The sequence below is a fragment of the Cyanistes caeruleus genome, chromosome 4 (genome assembly GCF_971803275.1).
Source record: "Cyanistes caeruleus chromosome 4, bCyaCae1.hap1.1, whole genome shotgun sequence".
Lineage (NCBI taxonomy): Eukaryota > Metazoa > Chordata > Aves > Passeriformes > Paridae > Cyanistes > Cyanistes caeruleus.
This window is the reverse complement of record NC_141704.1, coordinates 33,981,214-34,004,596: the sequence shown is the minus strand read 5'-3', so window position 1 is coordinate 34,004,596 and position 23,383 is coordinate 33,981,214. Positions and strand designations below refer to the sequence as shown.

Here is a 23,383-nt window from a genome sequence, read left to right as displayed (position 1 = left end):
TTTTGGTAATAAGTAAAAGTAATACCATGTTTCTGATATTGATAGAGTTTTTAAAAAATATTTTGTTAGGACCAACCCATAGCCTGTAGTCCCTAGCTTCAGGTGTTCACAGGCAGAAGTGGACAAACAATGGTTCAAATAGAAGTGTGGACAGGAAGGAGAACAGAAAGCTGGAGCAGAGGAGCTGCTGTTTACATGAAAGGAGGGCACTCCTGGTACTAAAAAGAGGTATTTCAGGGCAGTGAGCCCTAGATTTTGTATAAATGCCAGTAATCCTGTTGCTTCCTAGTTCCCTTTTATGGCTCTCACTGTTCCTAGCTGAGGAGCACGCACTGATGTTTTGCCATACCATGGAAGAGAAGAAATAAATGATGATGAGTAGAAGGGTAACTGCACTATGGTGTGTCGTAACACACCACCAGCCACAGTGTCGCTAATGAACAAGCTGATGGATGAGTTATTTATTCCATGGTCTGGAGGGAAAAAACCACCTCTGCTGATGCCCACTTCTGAGCAGTGTGAGGGCTCTGCATCAAGAATAGTATGTTATCTGCAGGAGCAAATCCTGCTTTTCCTTGTGCAGCTGGATGCCCTTTGGAAAGCTCCAGTTCAAGCCTGATCCTCCTTAGCTTGTGGTATGGCTTGAGGTAGCTCAGTCTGTGAGGCATCCTGCTGCCAGCTGAGGTGGAGGTCTTTGCTCCTGTGGGACCTCTGTCCTGGTGGAAGAGTGGAGGAGGCACAAGGGGAATGCAGCCTGCTGTGGGGGAAAAGTGCTGCAGTTGATTAAAGCAGCTGCTGAGGGACTCCTCCAGTGAAGCCTGAAATCAGATTGTTTGATAGACATCGTGTTAGAAGCACCTGGCTGGTTCTGTTTGCCCCACAGCTCCCTACCTCAGAGAGAAAACAAGGATTTTCACTGCTCCAGAATTGCTTTACTCTTCCCTCTTCCTTTCCTTTGCTATGCCCTAGAGGGTAGATTGCCTGCCTGCAGTGAGCCACGGGTGTCTGCTGGAGGTGGAGAGCAGTAGAAGGATTTGGGAACCCCTCACCCCAATGGCATCCCCTTGTCTGAGAGATGGAGAGCTTATGGAGACATGGGTTGTTTTAGTGTGATTTTATTTTTTTTCCCAGCTCTGATTTTTGTTCTGCCTCATTTGCATATTGTGTTTTTTTTCCAAGCCTCTGCATCTCCTTTTTGCTTTTTTTTTTTTTTTTGAATTATCTTCTCTCTGCTAAAGATTGCTCCCTAACTCTCAAATGTCCCTCCCCCGCCTCACTCCCCCCCCATCCCCCCCTGCATTTTTCTTTCATCCTTTGTTCTTGATTGCTTGTGCCCGGGAGCAAAGAAAGGAAAAGGAAAGGATACCATCTTTCTGTGAAATACAGGAGAAATAGGCAGGCAAGCAAAGTTGTCAGCCTGGCAGAGTGAGATTGAATCCATCTCAGGAACACGTTGCACACCTTGAACATGAGATTCATCTTCTCCATTATGCTTGCCATGCCACGCTATGTGGCTCTGGTCCTGCCAGCCCTGGATGGGACTCCCCTGCAGAAATGTTGCTTTTGGCATCTGCTGCCCCAGAGGGGCAAAAACCCGCCTGCTGTGTCTGCACCGGTTGCTAACAGGGTCCCGTGCACGGTCCACTCCTGGTCCTGGTCCTGCTGTGAATCCACACAGGAGTGTAGGGGTAATCATCTGAAATGTGTGTGCACGCTGGCTGATGCATCACATCTCCCTCCTTCCATCTCCTCTCCCCCTGCATCAGCAGCACTGCCATAATCTCTCAAAATCAACAGGCCATTACAGTCTGATGTAACTCAATGAGTACTCTGAGACAGAAATCCTGCAGTGTACTTAAAAACCCTAATGCAGAAACACAGTGCTATCTTGCATTCTCCTTCCACCTCGTTTCCTGGTTTCTAATGTAAAATGAGCATTGTTTCTATGTCTGCACATAGGGTTTTTTAGCAGAGCTAGGCTTCAACCAGCTTTTTATTCCCTTTCAGCTCCCAGAATCTCAAATATAGAATCTGATCTTCCCCCCCTCCAAACATCTCAATTTTTTATTACTTTTAGGAGCAATGGCTTCCAGCTTGTGCCCTGGGAGAGGGGAGGTCACAGAGACTTCACAGAGGCCCTCTGTTTCATTTGCCTTTGCCTATCTGGCCTGTCCCTCAGCAGTGAAACGTGGCACTTTAAGTTGATCAGACCCCATGGATGGGCCATTCAGGTAAAGATGGGCCATGCTGGGTTTTGCACAGCAGAAACATCTTTCCCTAGAAGAACTATATGTTAAACGTAGCCTTATATTTCAATCCTCCTTCTTCGTCCCCTCCCTTGAGTTTTTGTTGTAAGCCACATTTCTGCCCCAGAGAACTCTCGATCTTTAATCCTTACTGGGGAGGGGCATCTATTTGCCCGATATTTTCAGGTTATTCCTGTTTCTCACAGGACTCTTCTGCAACTGAGACCTAGGTTGCAGGCTGATGCAGTGGGGTAGCACAAGCTTCAATGTCAAATACCACAGAACTGGATTTTTTGTTATTTTGGTTACACAAGATAAACATGAATGACGGATGAAATTGAGTGAGGTGTTGGCTGGGTAGACCATGTTTACTGTCAGTGGTTCTTCTAAGCCTCTTACTGTGGTGGCATCTTGCTGGATCATCAGTGTGTGGGGTGTCACGGTTCATGTGTTGCTGCATGGTTTGCTTTATGCCCATGGTAAAGTGCCAGAAACACTGCCCCACTGTTGGACCCACTGACCCATTCGGTCTGATACCCTGTCTTGGGCACTGGAGCTGCCTATGATGCCAGAGCTGACACCAGGTGTTCTTGGAAAGTGAAGAACTATTCCAGTGTGGATAATTTGCAGCAATGACCCTAAGAGAGAAGCTGCTTCTTTATATCTGTCAGTTGGCTTTCATACATTTCAAAATGTAAGGCTCTGCGCTAGTTTATAACTGATTTTGTGTCTGATACCACTGTGGATATTTTTGTTATCTTTGCAAAAGTCTAATTGAATTAAGATACTGGCCAGTCTGTCTTCTGGACTGTCAAAGGAACTCCATGTGCTTCTGTCCTGTGGCTGCAGAGACTGCAATTTGGCAGGACCTCCTCCTGGGTGGTGCCTGCATCTAAGAAATTTCACTTGTCCTCCATGTCCAAGTATCCAGGAAGCCTCCTGCCAGAACTGCAGGCACTGGATTCCTCTGTTCATACTTACCCCATCCATCCAGCTAATGTGTTTTATAGCTTATCATCTGCTGGTTCCAGTCAAAGCATTACAGCTGCTCGAGCAGCTTGAGCTTCCCTTTACTTTCTCTTCACATGCCATACCTTGCGCTCCTTTGGAGACAGCAGTTTATTTTCTGGCTTGCTATAAAATCACTTCTCTGGTACAAAAAGCTCCTGTACAGCTGTGTGACTTTGGAAGGCACTTGCTGACCATTTTGTCATTTCTCATGTCTCATTTAATCTGAAAATACTCCCTTTTCCCTGTCTTTGCGCCTCTTAGCATTTCTCTTCTCCCTGCATTATAGATACGAGCACTTGAGCCAGTTGGGACTATTGATTAAATGTGGGGTTTTTCTCTCTTTTGGAAAGTGTTAGTTTAAACACTAGTAAGTGTCTGTCTTAAGACTCAGCATTTCATACAAGTTTCACAGGGAAAGGAATGTGGTGTTGTCCAGCTGCCCAGAATATCCCCTAGCCTGCCAGCACGAAGGCTGTCCTCTGAGCTAGAGCAAAGCCTTTACTCCTGATGGGATAGTGCAGTGGGGCAGAGAGGTTTTTTCATGGCTGTCTTTTATGAAATAGATCCTGCTTCTCACTCACACCCGGAGATGGCAGGTGGGGAAATGGCTTTGGAAACTGGCTTTCTCACCAGCAGCCAGGATCCTGCTGTGCCTTCATATCATTCTGCGAGGAGTGGGAGGAGAAGCTTGTTTTGGTTTGTGTTTTGTTTCCTTAAAGCTTTGAAAAGGTGTGTCACCTGCTGCAGTGTAATTAAGGCATTCTTAAGTCTGTTTGGCTTTGGAAGCTGTTTTACTCTAAGTTGTTCCTGGAAAATGCCTTCAAAAGATGTTGGAAGTTGAAAGGGCAGGATTGGGCATCAAGTTATGAACCAGGTACTTGTTGATATGGTGCACTAAATAGTTGTTTCTCTAGCTGCAGGTTTGTATTAAGTGGTCCTGGCAGTGCTGTGGCTGCAGCCTCGTTTAGAACACGTGTTGTTCAGGGAAAGGGGAGAAGATAGGCCATCCCACTGGAGGGAACGTGCTGCATGAGGACTCGACTTGCTGCACTTGAAACCCAAGCCTGCCTCTGCTGATGACGTTGTTTAGCTTCTCTGCACCTCCAGAAGAGGATGTGCTGGAGGGCTTCCCTTTGTAAACTCTGGCTGTGGGCGTCTGATGAGGAAGGCAGGAATTAGGTTTGAACCCCTTCCGACTGAGCAGGGGGAAGGGAAGCAGATGGAAGGACCCGAATGAAAGGCTTGCACTTACTCGATGCCGTTCACCATTTGGAGTTGAAACCTACGGCCCGGAGATGGAGCGATAGTGGCATTTGGGTTGCAGGTGTCAGGTTGTTCTTAAGGGCATGGCTTTGTGATAGGCTGACGTAGATAGAGATCAGCACAGTTACCAAATGGAACGGACCCAGTTGTCTCCCACATTCCTTGTTACTGCTGCAAGTATGCTGTGGTGAACTAGCCAAGTACAGACGACGTTTTTCAGCCAGATCTAGTCAGGGAAATGTGCTGAGGGAAAAGAGGCAGGAGGGGCTTCTTTGCCCCCCTCAGCAGAAGTAAGGACTTGGATTGTCTTGACGTGTTATCTGACAACTTGTTTTCAGCTCATTTAGCTAGCTCGTCTGCTTCCTGCCGTTGCCCTCTCCTGTTATCCCCATTTAATAGTACTTCCCAGCTTTATGAGGGTGTGATAAGGCTATCGCGGGCTGAGAAGTGATCCGACGGAACGCGTGTTTGTGTATACATGTGCGAGAGGGAGAGAGACCTAAGAATAATTTGTGCTGTCAAAACCTCTGCGGGGCAAGAAATGGCATTGGCAAGGGCTGCTGACAGGCGGGGACGGGATGCCTTGGCTCGGCCAGGTCCGTGCAGAGCCTTCCAACCCTGCCGGCCCGTCGTGCTGTGCTGACTGTGCGTGACTCAGCCTCGGTGGCATTTCGCAGTTTGTCTGTAACACAATAGCACTGGAGCGCTGCCGCCCATCAATTCTGAAACTAAAGGGGGTGGCAGCAATGGGCAGAAACCTATTGATCGCGCTGTAAATCAGAAGGATAAAGGAAAAAGCCCGATTCCCCGGAAAATTGCGGGTCTCTCACCTGCCGCAGGCAGAAGAGTCTTTCTGGCACCTCTTCTGGGCATCTGCAATATTAGTACTTAATTCACTTGTGTACAGGGACCATTGGTACTATGGGGTCTAAGATCAGCGCTAGTTCTTTCCGTGTTTTGTGCAGGCAAGCGATGGGACTTCAGCAGGGCTGGATTAAGTCAGATAATGGTGCTAGAGGGTTCAGCCTTGCTTATAAAGGAATCCCAAAGACAAACGGGACAGGTCAACTATTGGAGCTCGTGTGAGCTGGTGTAGAAGAGGCAGAACTTGGTGCATCTGCTTTTTGGATTGATGCCTGTTTTTGCAGCAGAAAACAAAGATATGTGATATAGAATTATCCCTCTTCCTTTTGCCAGCAGTGGGTTCTGCCCCAGAAACACCTGGCTTTGGGAATGGTAAACGGGAGAACTTAATTGGTGTCGTGTCTGTGAAAGGAAACAACTTCAGGAAGGGCAAAGGTGTTGCTCAGAGATGGGATGTGACTGGGTTAATGTGGAACAGAGATAAATGTCAATGCTATGGCTGAAGAATGCGGTGGAGTTAGAGATTTGGGGGAGATGGTGAATTGCTGGGCAGAAGATGGACAGATGGAAAGAGATTTTGGAAGAAGTCCCAAAATTGCCCCATTTAGTACATTTGGGAGAGTCATCATTCTGCTCATCAGGCATATGTTTTGGGAATGGGCCAGGGGAGTTTTCAACAGAATCAAAATCACAATCTCAGCTTTCTTTTCTTAAAAAAAACCCCAAAACCTAAAACAAAAAAACAAATAAAAAACCAAACCAACAAAAAAAAAAAGGGGGGGGGGGAGAAAAGAAAAACAAAACAAAAAAAAAAATCAATTAAAAAAATCCCCAAACCAGACTCATTATTTTGGGGTCATTTTTATATTAATTGTGAAGCTTTTTAGAAATAAATAAAAAAAAATCTGTTAACTGTTAGTATGTCTTAGTTTTCTTACCAAGTATAAACAGGAGTTTCACATAGATTCAGGACAGATGTAGAGGCAACTTGGGAAAAGTGGAATGACAGGAAATTATGTTGGTCACAACTGAAATGTTCAGCACAACCAAGGCACTTGAGCTAGTGAACCTTTTTTACAGCACATATTGCCCCTGTGCCACAGACTGTTAATTTTCTCTTACCCACAGCAGATGGAGAAAACCCCTGGGGATGGGGTTTTTCTCTTGCAACTGGAGAAAAATCGCTGTGCACTCCGGAGAGAGAAGGGTCACACCTCTTGCTTTCCTGTGTCTGAGTTAGCAGGAAAGCTCCATGAGGATTGTGGCTATGCTGGATCCATGTTTGCCTAAGGTGCTGAGGGATGCTGAGGTCGGACAAGCTTCCCCTGCTGCAGTGAGGAACTGCTGTAATAACTGCTCTTTCTGCTGTTATGGGCCACACAAGGATGAGATATTTATTAGGCTAATGAGCAAATTATAATTCAAAGCTTTAGGAGGAACAAAAAAAGAAATGTATGTTAGCTCCCAGCTGGTAATGGTTGTAGAGTCAGAGTCACAGAATTCTTGAATTTCTAAGTTTTCCCAAGTGACCAGTGCTTGCATGAGATGCAGCTATATATGAGTATGTGGTTATATTCTTAAATGTAGAAATGTATGTATGCATTGTGGTCATAATACAGAAAATGAGGAAAAAAGTAACCTTATCTCATTTCCTGCCTTTTTCTACGTCAATTCCCACTCATAAAGCGCAGAGAAGGGGTAATTTTGTTTCTAAGGGAGATATTTTTTCTTCCCCCCCCACTAAAAGAAAATGCAGAAAGCTTTGGTCATGCATTTAAATGCAGCTGGATTTGGTTTGTGGTGCAGAGGTCTAAGTGTGCATTAGGACATGACCTGCCTGGTGTACCTGTTTTGTATCACCTCTGTATACAGAGAGGGGGTTTTGTGTAAATTGTATTGACCTGCTATCCAAAGGCAGTTTTGGATTACAGTTTATCTGGGCTGGATTCAAATCCTCAGGGAGAAATACTCTTTAATCATTCAAGCTGGATGCTGCCCGAGTTTTGGAATCTTGCAAATATGTTGGCATTTATGTAATAAACACAAACTTTAAGAGTGTTTCTTTTCCTTGAGGAACTCTTGACTTCGTAAGCTTTTATTGTGAGCTGGTTGTTAGGGCTGAGAATTTGCCACTGACTCCCTCTCCCCACCCCAAAACAAACAAATAAATAGAACCATATGTAGTTGACTTCATCCTCCAAACAGGCTCTTTGGCTACTTTTCTATGAAATCAGCAGGGTTGGTTTTTTTTTTTTTCCTTCAAGTTTTGAGACATGCCAGACCACTGAGGCTGTGGGGAAAAAGGAAGATGTTAGCCCTAGTGATGACTCTTAAGTCAGCCGTCAGCTCAGTCTGAAGTATCAGTCATTTTCCCATTGCTAAACTCACTGCAACATGTTTTTCTTGCCTTGTTCCCTGTGTGAAATGAGTTACTGTAGCAAAAGGGTTTTAAAGACATGCTTTGTTGTTTGGGTTGAGGTGGGGTTTTTTTTTTGGTGTTTTGTTGTTTTTTTTTCAAAAATAGAAACAGTTAATCATCTTTTTAATCACAGTTTCAATGTACAGCCAAACAACATTTTTTTTTTTTCAGTGGCTGTTTCTGGTTTAGACTTGAGATAAATCTCTTTCAATTGGTCAGTGCTGTGATCCACTTCAGACTACGAGGTGGCCCATGTACAGATCAGCCTGACTCTGCATTTTATTCCATATGATACTACTGACTTGCCATGTGACCTTTGCTCAGTCACTTGTAAATTTATCTTTTACTTGCATTATCTTTGAAATTGGGGTAGCTCCTGCTTGTTTAATATAGTTGATATTGGTAGGAGAATCTTAACATTAGAGAAGAGGGGACACACCTGCTACCTAGCAGAATTAGGATAAAGAGCATGAAGGGGCAGAAAGGGACTAGTGACAGAAAAAAAAAGGGGGAAGTTTATACTGAGAGGTACTGGCAGGAGGCTACTGTTGAGCTGCAAGAATGGAAAGAATTATTCAGAAAGTGAGGGGAAAGGAGATGCAGATCAAAGGAGGAAAGGAAGTGGAGCGCAAATGAAAGTGATTTGTAGAAAGGTGGGTTAAGTCAAGGAGTTGGAAGAAAGCAAAAGGATGGAATAAGGAAAAGGGTTTGTTCAATTCACTTAGCTTTGTAGATTTGTACTTTTGAGCCATTACCCTTATCTTTCTAAACTTAGGGCAAAATGAGGCTTCCTTTTTTTTTTTTTTTAAAGCATCTGAACACTTTAGATTATCACATTAAATAATTTGGAGTAGGAAGATCTCTAAAGTTTGTTCTTCGAGGTCATAATGGTGTCTGATAGCACCCTCCTTTCCCTAGAAAATAGTTCCTCAAACTGTTGTGTTAATGGCTTGGCATAGTCCCCTGCCAATTTGTCCTGCTAGCTTTCAAATTACTGTCCTGTGTTGTAGAGAACAAGTCCTAACATGTAAAGCATTTAAAACATTAACAAAAAGTAGCTACAGAAAGTTTGTTGCCTGTGGGTTTTTTGTCTTCCTGTCTTTAATGTTTAGAGAGTAATGTACCTGATTTAGAACTGTGCCCAATAACTCCTGTGGCCTTGTTTGGTTGTTCTCGGTGCTGGTTGTCCCCTTTTCCCTGCTGTCAAGTCTGTGTGTGAGGAAGGACAGGTGAGGAGAAGGGATGAGCAGGGATGGTTTGTGATGACTTGTTTCAGGAAATAAGAGTGGGATAGCCCATGCTGGGTTGAAACGAGGGGGCTGGGGAGAGCTGCTGTTCCTATTGTTCTGCCAGACTGTGTGATTCAGCCATAAAGCAGCTGGTTCTCAAAATTAATGGTTAAAACTTCCCATTTTAAAAAACACTGGTTTAAAATATAATGAAGCACAATAAGAAACATTAAGACTGATACTTTGAAACTACCTGAAGGCAGATGGATCACATGAAAATTCTCCCTGTAAAAATATTTCTATTTTCTCTCAATGAAAGCAGTATGCTAAAGTGTAACCTTGGGTCTCGAATAAGCTTCTGCAGTGACTAATTAGGCAGTGGAAAAGCAGAGAAATCACCTCACCTCTGACCGCAGCACTAGTTAAGAAAGTTGTGGAAAATATGGGCAACCACTGCAATCCTGAATTGTAAGAAGGGGTGGAGATGGAGCAGCTGCCTTCCCCAGGGCTCTGGTAGGTGTTGCATTGCTTAGCAGCACCCCTAAGCACTCCTGCTAACATTAATAAGGAGGAGAGACTTGTTCCTTAATGCACTCACGGGAGCCACGGGAGACTTGCTGAGTATGCTGGTGCTGCCCGTCACCACTGGCACAGAATGAGGCAGGCGCTGTGCCCTGTCAGTGGCATTGGAGGACACAGGGGACTCTGGTGTCCTGGGCAGGACGGACCAAAGGCGCTGCCAGATGTGGCAGCTCCTGTGCTAAGCTTTTATCTCCTCCTTCACTGTTGGCTCATCTCCTTCAGATGGTGACAGCACTGTGAAATCTCCCAGGAGCCACAACGTTTCCCTTGAAAGTTGGGACAGCAGGGGAAGAAGCAGGGAAAGGGTGGATTTTTTAAAATTTTGTTTAGGCTTTTGTTCGCTTGGGTTTTTCCCCCCTGGAGAGTGCCCAGCTCACTATTTCAGGCTGGTTTTCACCTTTGAGAAATTCCTATGAAACAATCAGATGATTTGAGGGTGTGTGAAATGCTTCTGTATTTTGAGTCCTAATCACTTAGGTGAAAAAGAATAAGTAAATTATATATTGAACTGCTAACTGGTGCTGAGGCCTGGTGGTTTCCATGGCAACAGGGCTGGAAATAGCTGCTTGTGACGTCACCAGCACGGCACAGGTAGATCCAAATCCTGTCGTTGCTGCTTCCCCCTGAAGAAGTGAGTGCGGCAGGCACAAACACCTTGACATTGCAATTAACATATGCAAATATCCCAGCCACTCCGGTGGTACCTGCCCATCACCAGGGTACATGGACTTCACTGCGGGCACAGCAGAAGTATTTGGGCCCTCTTGCAGGTACTGAGGGGTGCCAGATCCCCCCACCCCACCCCACGCCTCTCTGCATTGGCCACACTGGGGTGCAGAGCCACAGTGTGAGACTTTTCAGCCCCATGTCCAGGTTGAGGGGCTCAGGTCTTCTCTTCCAGTGGCTGGTGATGCCCCAGTTGCCCAAGCTACTCCTCTAACTCATCTTACAGGTGCTGTATTGCATGTGGGAGGTGAGATATTTCTAAACAGCTCGGACACCATTTCTTCTTTCTGGAGATGGATGGAAGACCCGGTAGGTTTAGGTTTGGTTTCGGTTTGGCTGGTTTGGTTTGGTTTGGGGTTTTTTTTTGGTGATTTGGTTGATGTAGGTTTTGATTTTGCTGTGTTCTGGAGGATTTGGTTTTATTTTCCCTTTCCCTTTTATTTTTGAGATGCCAGGAATGTAAACTCTGATCTTTTCTGGCATTGAAGGACAAGTGGGAGGTGTAAATGAATCCATGAACGTGGACGTTTAAAACATTAATTGAAGGGGTGAATGTGGTGAATCTTTAACAAAGACCTTTTCTACTTAAAATATTAATTACTTGTTGAAGTAAATAAATCATAAGTAAAACAAACAACCAGTCTGATTCAGCAGTTATTTGATAATCCTGGCAGAGTCAAGAATGGAGGTTCTGCCTAAAACCTCTTTCACTGCACTGTAGGTGCAGTCACAGTAGTCAGTGTGACACTGTAGGAGCGTCACAGTCCTGTGTGACAGGGACCGACCCCCACTGGAGCCTGGTTAGACACGAGCGAGGTGGCTGTGAAGAGTAAGTCACAGTTTAGCTGTGGAATTGAATATCCTTTAGCCAGCAACAGCAAACCCCCCACCGCACTGATCTGATTACCTAGCTCCACGCATGACCAAAATCCAGTAGATCTGATACTTCCTTCCATGTGTTTTCTGGTGTTTGCATTCAATTTAGTTTTACCTGTCCTGAGTGACTGCATTTCCAATGTTTTCCTGAGAAGACAAGACCATATGTCTCTTGTTAAGGTCTGTCCTCTTCTCCCCATGCAGCAACGGTGAGGTTGTGTTGAATACTCAGGTGGCACTGAAGGATCCTCTTTTTAGTTTGTGCCTCTCAGAGGTTTGTAGACAGTTCAGTTCCTAGCTCATTGGTCATTGTTTAGTGAGATCTCCTATTTAGTTTTTGTGTTTGTAAATTACTTCTGATTCTTGATAATGCACTTGTTGCTCTTCTGCAATCTTCTGTTTTGTCAGGGGTATTTTTTGAGCAGGTTTAGCCCACAGCTAAATACTGGCTTTCTGGTATGGTCGCAACCAAAATAATTTGAGGCTTGTCTGCTCTAGAGACTACTAATAATACTGTAAGTACATGCAGCAAGTGCAGCTATTTGCCTCCAGCAGTGCCCACCTGTACACAGAAGTAGCTGTCACAACAGTCTTCTCCAGGAAACTGCATCCTGCATCTCCTGAGCCTGTGTCACTGCAATGGCTCTGAGTACCAAACGCTGATGATTCAGGTGTGATGGCTGGTTCTCTCAGGAAGGGTCTCATACTGTCTCTTCCCCTTGGTCAAAACAGATGCACTCTGGACAATGGTTTATATGTAGATGTAAATGCTTATCTGTCATGCAAGCATAAAAACATGCAGAGTTTATAAGGAGAAAAATGACACGGGGCAATGGACAGGCAGTTTTACTGGCTGCTGTGGCTTGCAGGGTGTTGTCTGCAGATAGGGCACTGCACTGACTGTCTATTATGCTTCACAGGCCAGCAGTAACCTCTGGACCACAGTTTAGGTGATGCTGTTCTAGGGCCTTATCTATACTAGAAAAAGGAAGACAAATGATGCATAGTTTATCGTTTCGTTGTAAAGCTAAATGACATTGTGGAAGGGTTTGGGGTGTTTTTTAATGTCAGGAGCCAATTCCTGCCTTTGCTGTAGCTGTGTTTCTGCTGCCAGAGGTGAAATAACTGTCCTGATTTCATCAGTGTAGATACAGATAAATGTACTTGGAGCTACAGAAGACTCCTACCTTTATAATGTAATTCTTTTTGGAAGCATCTCCAAGTATTACTAACTCCTTTTTCCTGCTTTGAGGGGACCACTTTATGCCATTCATATTATGGCTTCCAAGGGGTTTTTTTCTTCCAACTTGTTGTGTACACAGTGCCCCAAGAAGTGAATAGATATGAGTATGAAAAATATGAAGATCTCCAAAACTTTAAGGGAAACCTTACAAGGCAGTGAACTGCTGCCGTCTTGAGTTAGCTGTGCTACCACTAGTGATGAGGCAGAGGGGCTTGAGATCATCTGTGGCTTGTTAGAGGCAATGTCAGAATTTACAACTGAACACCTACTGCTCAAGGCTTTTGAACAGTCATGAAAACCTGGTCTTTGTTTAGACACCTTAGTCTTAGCTGAGCGTTTAGAAGATGCTTTTTCTACTTGGACATGCAGTGATTATATATGGTATGCTTGAAGGACTACAATCAGTATTTCTGTCTTAAGTTACCTACCGCTATTAACACTTGCAGTGCTCTTCATGGTTTCTAACACCTTCTGTCTTTTATGCAGATGTCTTTCAGAATGTGAAACTTTGGGCCAAAAAATCAGTGCAGTTTTGTCATATAGCCATATTGATAGGACAAGAAAGAATGGCACTGCTCAGTGTTCCCATCAGATTAGTTGGCAAATGCATCTGTCAGGAGGAATTTAGTGATGGGTGTTAAGATAATGAGCCACAGGGAGGTGGACTATGACTTTTCACTCCTTGCCATCTCTACTTTTCTCCCAGTTCACAAGATCTTCAGAAAAGGAAAAGCTGTTACTATTGCTGATTGCTCAACTCCTGCGGAGTTCTTGATCTCTGCAGATGCTGTGTGTAATACCTGTGCAGTGGTATTGCTTGGGAAGGGTGAAAATCAAAAAGACAGGGGTTTATATTGTCTTTAAATCTGAGACTTGCTCAGGTTTTGGTGGCTGCAATCTCCAAAATTAGATGGTTTGTGTTTGGATTTAGGATATTCTCAGTTGGGCCTACTGGGGAGAAACCACGGTTTATGCACCCTGAAGTAACCACTTTGTCTTTCCTCTGCCACAGAGTGGATGTGAGGGGAAACAGGACCTCATGCAGGGCTCAGGAGTGAGAGGTGGGTGGGGGATGATCTTCAGGGAATCAGTCTGGCGGCTGGAAGGAGTTGGGCCCCATTTAAAATGGCTGCTGCCGCATTCAAGGGGCCATTTTAAGTGCCTGTTATCCTGCTTTCGCTTAGGGCTGTAATTTGAATGAATGTGAAGCCAAAAAAATGTTAGATTCCAATACAAATCTGTTCTGATTTGGGGATTCATCTGAGTCCCAACAATGCGTAAAGTACTGCGGAATGAGAGGTGATACATTGTGGAAATGTAAGATATGAATTTTATATTTATTACTGACTTGGCAGGGTGCTTTTCACATCACCATTCTGGTACAATTTTGATTAGATTTTTATGCTGAGCATCGGAGAAACACTGCTTGTGTGTACGTAATTCTCTTTCCCTATTGTGCATCCCTTCTCTGATAAGGAGAACTCTGTGCTGATGAGACAGGGTTTGACAGTCATTGCACTGTAATGATACAGTTCAGACAATGCCAGTAAGAACTTCCTCTGCCAGTGTGGAGGATGTGTGTTGACACGGAGCAGAGTGCCACTAGCAGTGGGAGAACAAGTAAGTTTCTGTGTCACCCAACTGACCTCTGCAAGAGTTTGTAAGGGTGATGGTAGTTTCTGTCATCTTGCTGTGTATGGGGGAACCTGTTCAATGGTCCTCAGTCCATGTATTGATCTCATTTGTCATAAATTGTTGTCTTGTAATGGATTTTGTTTGCTCCCAGCATGTTCTGGCTCTGAACTAGGATTGAAAGCAGGTAAAATTCATCTGCAGATGAAGTGCTGTCTGTTCTCTCACAGGTATTTGTTTGCTTTAGATGGGAAAGCATCAGGGTAATACCCTTCTCTGTAGACTACCGTACAGAGTCAGAGTTCTGGGGCAGATGTGAATCTGATGTGTATATTTATATTTAGTTATTTATGCAACCCTTGTCATTTGTATAGAGCTTTTTACAAAATAGAAGCACTGGTGCATGTATTTCACCTTGCTTTGTGTCAAAAGCAGTACCGTCCCCATTTTATAACTTCATAAAGAGCTGTGTTGTGCACAGTTTGAGATGGTGCAGAAAGTCTGCATTAAAACTGGGAACTAAACCTAGACTCCTCAGATTCTAGGTTCAGTGCCCAATACTCAGGAAGAATGAGGAAAAAAGGATGATTTTTGTGCTTATTTAAAGATACATTTACATATTTTTGTGTTGAATTGGCCTGTGGAGATGAACAGCTTCAATGTAGCATTTTTCATTAGGATAATTGTCTTGAGAAGGGGTTTAGAAGGAAAAAAATGTAGGGGTTTTTTTGCATCTTCACTGCAAACTGTGTTGCAGTTGTACTGCAGGAATGCACTTGGCTTGTGGCATTTGGTGGAATCAAAAGATTTGACTCAGTGTGATACTGGCAGAGCAAAACATTTGAACAGACGATCGCCAGCTAGTTTATTTACCACAGTAAGATTATAAATTATCATCTGGGCTATAGTAGCTTGACTGCGTTCTTCATTGCACTAAGTAGTAAAATGTTTGCCTAAACTATCAGGAGGTTGGTTGATTCAGTGTTTCTGTGAGTCAGCTGGCAAAAGGTAACTTGTTAGCTGTAGTAACTCAATTCCTTATTTCCGTGTTTGTAGCTCTTGAACTGGTTTTGGTGGGTGACCATTGTCAAAGGAAGGCAAGTAAAAGGAAAAGCCTGGGATTTGTCTGGATGTAATCACTGTTGTCTGGATAGAAGCAGATCTGCTTGTAGAGCTGATGGCAAAAAGAAATGGAAAAAGTTTTGTCTGTGTCTAAGTTGCTGGCCTACTGAAATAAATCTGTCATCCTCATCTGAGCTGTGAATTTTTATATTCAGAGTTTTGGCTGCAAATGGACAAAGCTGAAGGTGGTGTTATATAGGTTAGTGTTTTATTCCCTATCCTCCCACAGCTGGAAGACCAACTCTTGGTGGAAAAGGTGGAGAGCCTTTCCCTTGTTGAGAACCAAGCTGGGCTTTTGGGCAGCCACACATCAGTCCATAGCTTCACGTTACCCAACAGTGATGTGTGAAGTCAGGTGGTTCCAGCCTATGCGGAACAAACTTGTGGTCTGTGCCCAGCCCTTGGGCTGCAGATCTTCTACCCAAGGTCTAAAACTTTAAAATGGCTCACATTCAGGGTCTACCTCTCCAGAAGGAAACCTTGCTTTCAGTGTGAAACCACTGGGCACTTAGGCTCGTTGATGCAAGGAAGTTGGCATGCACTAAGCTGGGGTGTGAGTTTATGGCTCACCCGCTGTTCTTGACTCTTCTGTGTGGGCATTTTTCATATGCAGTTAAGAGCTGAGCTGCTTCCTCCGGCAGTGTTGAGTAAGAGTGGCTACAGTATGAGTCGGTGTGCAGTGCCCAGTGTGCCGTCCGCTCAGAGCCCAGCTTATCGCTCCCTTCGTAGGGCGAACAAACCCTTGGGAAATGTTTGGATTTTACAGGAGGCCATGCAGGATCAGAGCAGCAGAAAGGTGATGGGGTGGGACTGTGGAGCTGTGAGAACAGCAGGGATTCACCTGCCGTACCAGTCACAGCTGGGACGTGTCGGGCTTAAGTGTGCCCGGGTCAAGGCAGGAACATCGCTGGTGCCTGTGTGGGGATGGGGACGTCGTTCTGCAGAGCCAGAAGCCAGGGATGCCCCCGGATCACGCTGGGGGCAGGTCGTACGGTGAGACCTTGCCTCTCCCCTGCCTTTGCCCCTCACTGGCCTTGTCAGAGCCCACGGGGAGGCCGACCTTGCTCGGCGGAGGAAGGAGGGGAGCGAATGCTTCCCGCGGTGAGCAGGAGCTGGCATGTGAGCAGCCTCACCTGTGCCCCGCTGGCGCTCAGCGGCCGCGCCTGGCTGGCTGCCCTGCCGCCTCTCTCCAGCTGCCGGCAGGCACCGCATCCCCTGGCCGGGCCGCAGCGGGGAGCGCAGGGCTGGGCTGCCGGGAGGAGCGGCTCCCTCGGGCCCCTGATCCACCCCAGCAGAGCGGCGGGCTGCTCCCCGTGTCAAGCGCGTGTTTAAGCTTGTGCTAGTCTCCTGGACACCTTCCCGGTGAGTTTTCCAGAGAATGACTACAGATGAAATGCAATTAGACACAGATGGAGGGGGGGTGGGGGAGGGGTGGGAGATGAGCCGAGTTTGAAAATGGGGGGAAGGGAACGATTAATTGCGAGGCCGTGAGGCAGGACCGGCATGTGCGGGAGAGATGAGTGCGAGGATCAGAGGTCCCCGCTGGGAAACGCTCGCTGGGCTGGGGCCGGGAACCTGAGGAGGTCTCTGTGCTCTCAGCTGCTGCTGCCGCCGCTGTTGTGGTTGTTGGAGAGCCAGAGGGAAGCAGCAGGCGTGTCTCAGGGATGATTAATCATGTATGGCAGCAGTGAGGAGGGAGGACGCGGTGCGCACACGGAGACCAGCGCCTCCCCTAGCCCTGCGCGCCTTTGGCTCGCTGACAGCGATCTCTTCTGCTCGGAAAACCAGCCCCAGAGGAGGGCAGCCAGAGGGGGACCGTGTTTCGCCTGAGCCAAGAGACCGCTCCTTACCCACCCCGTCCTCCGGGAACTTTGAGACTTGAGAAACTTAAATCTCCTGAGTCTGGAGAAGAATGAAAAAAATGTGAAAGCGGGGAGTTGATCTAGTCCAGGTGGGAGGAGAGGCAGACCTGACTGAAGGTTTAATTAGTGGGGAGCATGGAAAAAATAAAAGTAGGTTTGGAAACAGTAGGCTGCAAGTGCCTCCCAGTTGGAGAGGTGGGGACAGGGCACAGACCGGTCCAGATTGTTGTTGCAGATCTCTCTTTGCCTCAGGACTTGTCAGCCGCCTCTCTCCCCACACCCCGGCAATACCTGAAGGGGAAAAAAGCCCCCAACAAATAGAAGCATAATTTAACTTTCTTTTGGGGAAAACGTTTGGGGAAAGCATTTGGTTTTAAATCTCCGGGATCTGACTTTTATTGCTGTAAAGGAAAGCTTAAGAAATAGGAACCTGCCTTTTTTAATGTGTGTGTGTATATGTGATTTTTTTGCGAGGTCAGAGCCCCACACGAGGTGAAAACCAGAAGGTGAGAATATCAAAAACTTCCAGAGAAGGAGACATGGTTAAACCAGGACCACTGGCAGGCCTGCAACTTTTTACCAGACTCCCCAGTCTAATGGCCATTACCTGCAGTGGTCTGCACACACATCTTCCTCTATTAATTTCTCCTGCAAGTAGTGGAAAGTGCCCCCTGTTCTCTACATCCCTCATCTAAGATAAGGCAGTATTCTTCCCACTATAATTTAAGTCCCTTTAATCTCAAAGACTCCCTTTTCACATCTGTAACTGTTCTTTTTGAGAGCTTTGCACTGAAGGAAGGTGCTTGTATTATCCTACCCCTATTTCCCTCTGCTCTAGATTTGCTTGAACACCTTTAACTACAGTGCTGTCTTCTGTCACTGAGCTGGGATCACTGAGCTAATTTTTGTGAGGCTGCTTGGACTCAATACCTTTTTATGTTTGCCCCTGCAAGATTGCTATAGAGTGTTATTTAATGCTTGTAAACAGCTCCACATTTTTCATGTGCCACTTCCTCATGCAGTGCAGAGCTGTGGCCAGAATCTGGAATGTACTAATTTCTTTATTTTCCTCCTTCTTTTTTTTTTCCTTAATTGTTCTAAATGTTGCTAAGTAGTATTTCACAAAGCTAAATATCACAAATAAGAGAGGAGTAGGGCACAGATTGTTCAGAGGTGGGACTGAAATGGGTCTCTCCAGGGAGAGTTAAGTTTGTTATGAAATGTGTACTGCAGAGCTATGGAAAGCTAGGCTACTGTTGGGGAGATTGGAGGTACCTTTGTATGGTTGTTTTGGGATCCCTGGATTAAAAATAAAAAAGCAATGCAGTTTTTCAAGCAGAATCGAAACACATTGGTGGCATCAGAAGCTGACAGAACCGAGAGCCGAAATAAATACTTAATGCTCTTCCCTGTGAGACCTCTGCTCACAGCCAGTAGTTGTGGAAAACAGGACAAAACAGATGTGGATGCCCAAGAAAGTGAATAGTACTGCTTCATTCGTTCTTGTTTTGAAGTGAGACGTTTTCCTCTCCTCACCAATTTTCTGAGCTTCCTTTGTGGTTTCGGTGTCCTGGAACTGTGGTGGGAAAAGGTGCTGGAAGCACCTACACCAGCCCCGCAGGTCTGATTTTTGAGATCTGGGCATAGCTCCTTTGCTGAGGACGTGTGGAGGGGTGTCTCTGCTTTAGCTGAAGGGCCCATCTACTTGTTTTGAGTGGATGGATTGAGAAGAGGTAGAAGAGCAGGAGGGCAGCCACAGGCTGGTACAACACAGCTCCATTTGGAACTTTCCCTGAAACAGCTTTCTCTAAGGGCTAGCAGCAAAGGGTGGGGCAGCTGGTGGTCTGTGGCGGCTTCTTCATCCACCAAGGGGCTGAGGGGAGTGGGGGGTCATGCTAAGGCTTTTACCCCAGTATATGTTGTTTAAGAGAGAGCAGCAAAACCAGGGATAAAAGGATGCAAACCAGGGACAAGAGGATATAATTTGCTCACTCAGCTGGTAGATGGGCAGCAAGAGGAATGTGTTGCTAATTAACGTGAACTATTGATCGCATTTGGACAGAGGTGATGCTGCGGAGGTGAGCAGTCTCCACCTTTGTGCTATTGGACCATCCAGGGGTTATTTAGTCCTCTTCCAGTTCGGGGACCATTTTGGTTAGCCCTCCAGCTTTGTGCCACCTTCTAGCAGCAGTGCTGGTGGCAGTGGCAGGGTCCTTGGCCCCCTGGGGACTGTAGCTTGCGAGAGTGGGGGTGGGCAGGACTCCCCCATCTCAGTTGGCACCTTGGGAGCCACCTGGTCCCCTCCCCTGCCAGGGGAAGCTTTCTGGCTGTGTAAGGGGAGCTTTTGGAGGAGCCAGGGGCTGGCTGCCAGGCTTCCTTTAATTCCCCCAGCTGGCAAACAGGAGGCCTGTGTCGGTTGCCGGGGCAATGGCGGGAAGCTGTGTTAGTTTAATGAAGCATTGGGAAGGCTGCTGTTTATTTCAGGGGAGCAGGGGCTCTCTCGTCTGCCAGGATGCTCTGCTGGGATGGAGGGGCGGCTGCCAAAGGACTCCAAGGCCACGACTGCCATGCTCTTCCCCTCGACTGCTGCCCTCAGTCCTTCCCTGGGTGCAGAGGCCAGCGTCAGGGCCATCCCTCAGTGCTGCATGTCTGTCTCCTCCCTTTCCACTCAAGCTCGGCATTTTCAGTGCCATGCTGTCAAACTTGTCCTCTTCCAAAAGCGCCTGCTGTTTCCCAGAGAAGACTCCCCAGTCCCACTCGTGTGTTGAGGACCCAGCCCTCACCTTAGGCAGGGGGCCTCCCTCCCTGGATGGCCCTTCCCGTTCATTGCCCACCTGGGGTACAGTGGTTACCTGATTGGGGTGTTGAACTTACTCCTTTATTGAAGCAAAAGAAGACTTGAAGCATCAATGTCTTCATAGTAAAGGTGACCTACAAAGGAGGGAGGAGAAGAATGAAGAGGGGGGAAGGGGGAAAGCGCCTTGCGTTGTGCCCCTTTTCTAGTGTCTCTTTTTGATTTAAAAGGGATCTAATGGGGGGCTTGGGCTTTTTTATCCTTCTTTGCTTCTTTTCTTCCCAGCGTGTTATTTCAAATACAAAAGGATTTCTGGTCTTGTTTAACCTCTAGGGGGGAGGGGGAATTCGATGCACAACTTGAGCACTAATAGGCTTATGACTATTCAGATAAAACTTCATTAACCGAGTGTTTAAAAAAATAAGCCTTATTCAGACCTGTTAAAAATCAAGAGAGTGTAAATGGGTGTGAACAAACAAATACTAGGTGGAGAGGTTGTCTGAAAGTTCAGTAAGCCGTGTCCATTTAATAAAGGGCTAAGAAAAAGCCTTGGGCCACAGACCGATGAATTTTCACACAAAAAAAGGTGAAATAAGGCTATTGTCTTGCAAAGGAAAAAATGAAGGCCTTTCATATGTGAAAAGAGAGACGTATTTGATGATACACGAACAGAAATGCACCTTTCTTTTTTCCCCCTGTTTTCTCCCCTCCCCCCCTTTTTTTCTGGTTTCCATTTAAAATACCGTATAAACAAACGCTGTCCTGGATGATGCTTCCTCAACTGGTGTAGCAGAGCATCTCCTTGTCCTGCTACAGGGAGCAGCTTTCCCCACCAGCCCTTGCAGGACCAAGTCCCCCTCTCTCCCCAGCACAGTGGCACATTTCGTGTGCCCGTGCCCAGCGTGGCAGTGTCCCGCGGGGGTTTGCAGGCTCCCTGTGCCAGCCCTGCCATGCAGATGGAGCACAAGGAGCCGTCTCTCGGCTGAAGCCCACATCAGCCCAAACTCTCCGACGCCCTGTTGCTAGCCCGCCTCTCTGGCCCGTTTCTCCCTGTTAAGTGCGAGTCTCGTGCCCTGTGGACGGCTGGTAATTAAAAATCCGTGGAGGGTGATATCACTGAGTTAACAGTAGTTATTTGTGAGGCTGCTGGAGGGGGGGCGAGAGAGATCTATCCCCAGGGAAAGCTGCACTGACGAGGGGTGGGGGGGAGCAGGAGGGAGGAGGAAGTGGGGGCGAGATTGGCAGGTGACTGCCAGCTCCGAGGAGATGACAGCGGCAGCAGCTCCGCCAGTCCCACTTGAACACTGCACTGCAGGTACTGGGTTAATGGGTGGGAAGTGGTGAAGAAGAATATCAGGGTGGGTGGCTGGAGGGGAGGGTGCTGGCATGGGGGAGTTGATTTCTGTTAAACGCCAAGATAGAGATGACACTCCACATACATGTAATCATTAGACTTCATTCCCAAGAATATTTTCCTTCGTATAATTTTTTTAAATGCAGAGAAAGCTTTCCCCAAACCTGACAGTATTCTACCTACAATCACTTTCCCCTTGCCAAATACTACCGTGCTCTACAAAAACGGTCTGAAATGCTGTACTATTTTTGACCATTTCATTTGGGTTATTTGTAGTGAAATTTTAATTTTTAAGGTGCTAGGAATAGGCTCCTCAGTCCCACATCGTCTCCATGTAGCAAGGCCTTTTTACTGAATGTGAGACTGCATTACAATCTAAACCTCACAATTTTCTTGTTTGATGACACTGACTATCCAACTAGAAAATTCATGTATCCTTCTTTTGCAGGACTGGCAGGTTAGACCTAGACTGAAGTCCTGATTGACATCTGCAGACAGCATTCTTGCTCATGCTCATACTGGTGCGCTCTCTCTCTCTCTCTCATTCCCCTATGCTCATGCTCTCTTTTCCCCCCCATCTATTCCCTTTCAGAGGGCAAAACATCTGTTTGCAAAGGGCTGAGGACACACTCTGCACAGGGAGATAAAAGCAAAGAGCCCTCATCCCATGTGAGAGTTCACAGATCTGTAACACAGGGGGCTGGTGACAGGGTTTGACAAGGGATGAAATCTTTCTGTCTTTCTCCCTTCTCGTATATTTGAGTTTGAAAAACAAAACCAACTGGGGTTATCTCAGATGTGCAATATTGAGGATTTAGATGTCAGCTTCTCTATAAGCTTCATTCTTTGTGCACAAAGAGAGAAAGAGGATCACAGATTTGCACCTAAGCCACACTGAGAGTGATGCCAGTGCCTTGGTTTATCACGGTGGAGGAAGCCCATGCCTCTCCCTGCCCACTTACAGCAGAGTTAAGCCCCAAGGGCCTTACACAGACGGTGCCTCAGTTGGAGTCCTGTCCTTTCCCTCCCTGCAGCAGAAGCCAAGTTTAAGCAATTGGCTGAGAGCTCAAGGCGCACATACGATTGTAGACCTGCACGGTACAGATAGCAAGCAGAAGCAGCTTCAAAAATGTTCCTATCCTTTTCTCTCCCAGCAACAACAGCCCCCCTGTAAAATATTTAGCCATAAAAATATGCCTTTACTTTTTTGACCTGCCATAATTATGGAGAGGGCCACCACCTATGCCTGCGCACCTGTGGTGTTACAGATTTTAGTCCAGAGACTAGGTAAGGTGTTCTCAGCTTTGAAAAACAGCTGATGGGCTGGTCTAAACAGCCAGTTTAACCTATGACTCAGGTGTCCTACTGGTTTGCTTATCACAAACACCTGCAACAAAAGGGGCAAACCTCTTTTGATTTTCCAGTACTGACATGAGTACACTGATTAACATTATGTGGAGCTACATATTTTGACTGCTTGACAAAGAAAATCATGCCCATGACAGCTTCTTGTCAGGCGAGTAATCCTACTAAATGGAAGCATGACCAGCACCATCCGTTTTTGAAGTCTCTTCTCTGTGGTAATTTCCAGAGTTCTTGTATGGCCAGTTTTAGAGAACTGTGTTTTAATCTGGTGACTACCTGCAGTCTTCACTGAACAGCACTAGAAGCATTGGGCATTTAGGAGCTTTGAAAATTACATCATAGGCATCTTAAATGTACTTCTCAAGCATGCATTGGTTTTGAAGCTTAGCAGCTGGCCTTTTGGCCATATACATAGCTCACACAAACACTCTGACTTGCTTATCAGGAATGGCAGTTAGTTGAAAGCAAGAAAAATGACATGTTTCCTGCCTTCATCTTTCCCTTTCCTGTTTTCTGTGTGGAATGAGGATCTTGGGGATGCCTTGAGCTGGACTGTGAACCCCCTGGCCTATCAGTTTTGTTAGGGGTAGAAGGGACTTGCTGTGTAAAGTGCTGCCTGCTCTTCGGGTGCTTGCACTACAATGTGCTATATTTTCACTGTTACTAGCGTGTGGCAGGAAGAGTTTTAGATGCACGAAGCCTTGCTTGGGGGTAAGGGGGAGGGGGGAAGACACCAGCAGAAGACACAAATGAAACTGCTAGTTCAGAGCTCACAATTAACAGGACTGAGATTTT

At 46.2% G+C, this 23,383-nt stretch overlaps 1 protein-coding gene and 1 long non-coding RNA gene across 7 annotated transcripts in view; one reads left to right on the top strand and one right to left on the bottom strand.

Annotated features, from left to right (window-relative positions):
- TCF20 (transcription factor 20) overlaps window positions 1–23,383 on the top strand; it is a 130,222-nt gene that overhangs the window by 27,361 nt on the left and 79,478 nt on the right. The window contains exons 1-5 of one of the 5 annotated variants that reach the window (XM_086887515.1): window positions 10,196–10,384; window positions 10,567–10,649; window positions 11,062–11,169; window positions 15,980–16,575; window positions 17,555–21,184. The exons of 3 other annotated variants lie outside the window; for them this stretch is intronic. The gene's annotated coding sequence lies outside the window, so the exon portion shown is untranslated. Of the gene's footprint in view, window positions 1–10,195; window positions 10,385–10,566; window positions 10,650–11,061; window positions 11,170–15,979; window positions 16,576–17,554; window positions 21,185–23,383 lie in introns of those variants that run through there. One more of the 5 variants, XM_086887523.1, reaches the window with a different exon arrangement.
- Window positions 7,437–10,132, bottom strand: LOC111934326 (uncharacterized). Of its 2 annotated transcripts, XR_002867158.2 has the most exons (5): window positions 10,012–10,132; window positions 9,631–9,880; window positions 9,437–9,493; window positions 8,928–9,012; window positions 7,437–7,674 (listed from the first exon to the last, which is right to left on the bottom strand). It is a non-coding gene; the product is annotated as an uncharacterized LOC111934326 (long non-coding RNA). The 2 variants fall into 2 exon arrangements; XR_015286421.1 differs by lacking the exons at window positions 9,631–9,880; window positions 10,012–10,132 and having other exon boundaries at window positions 7,438–7,674; window positions 9,437–9,620.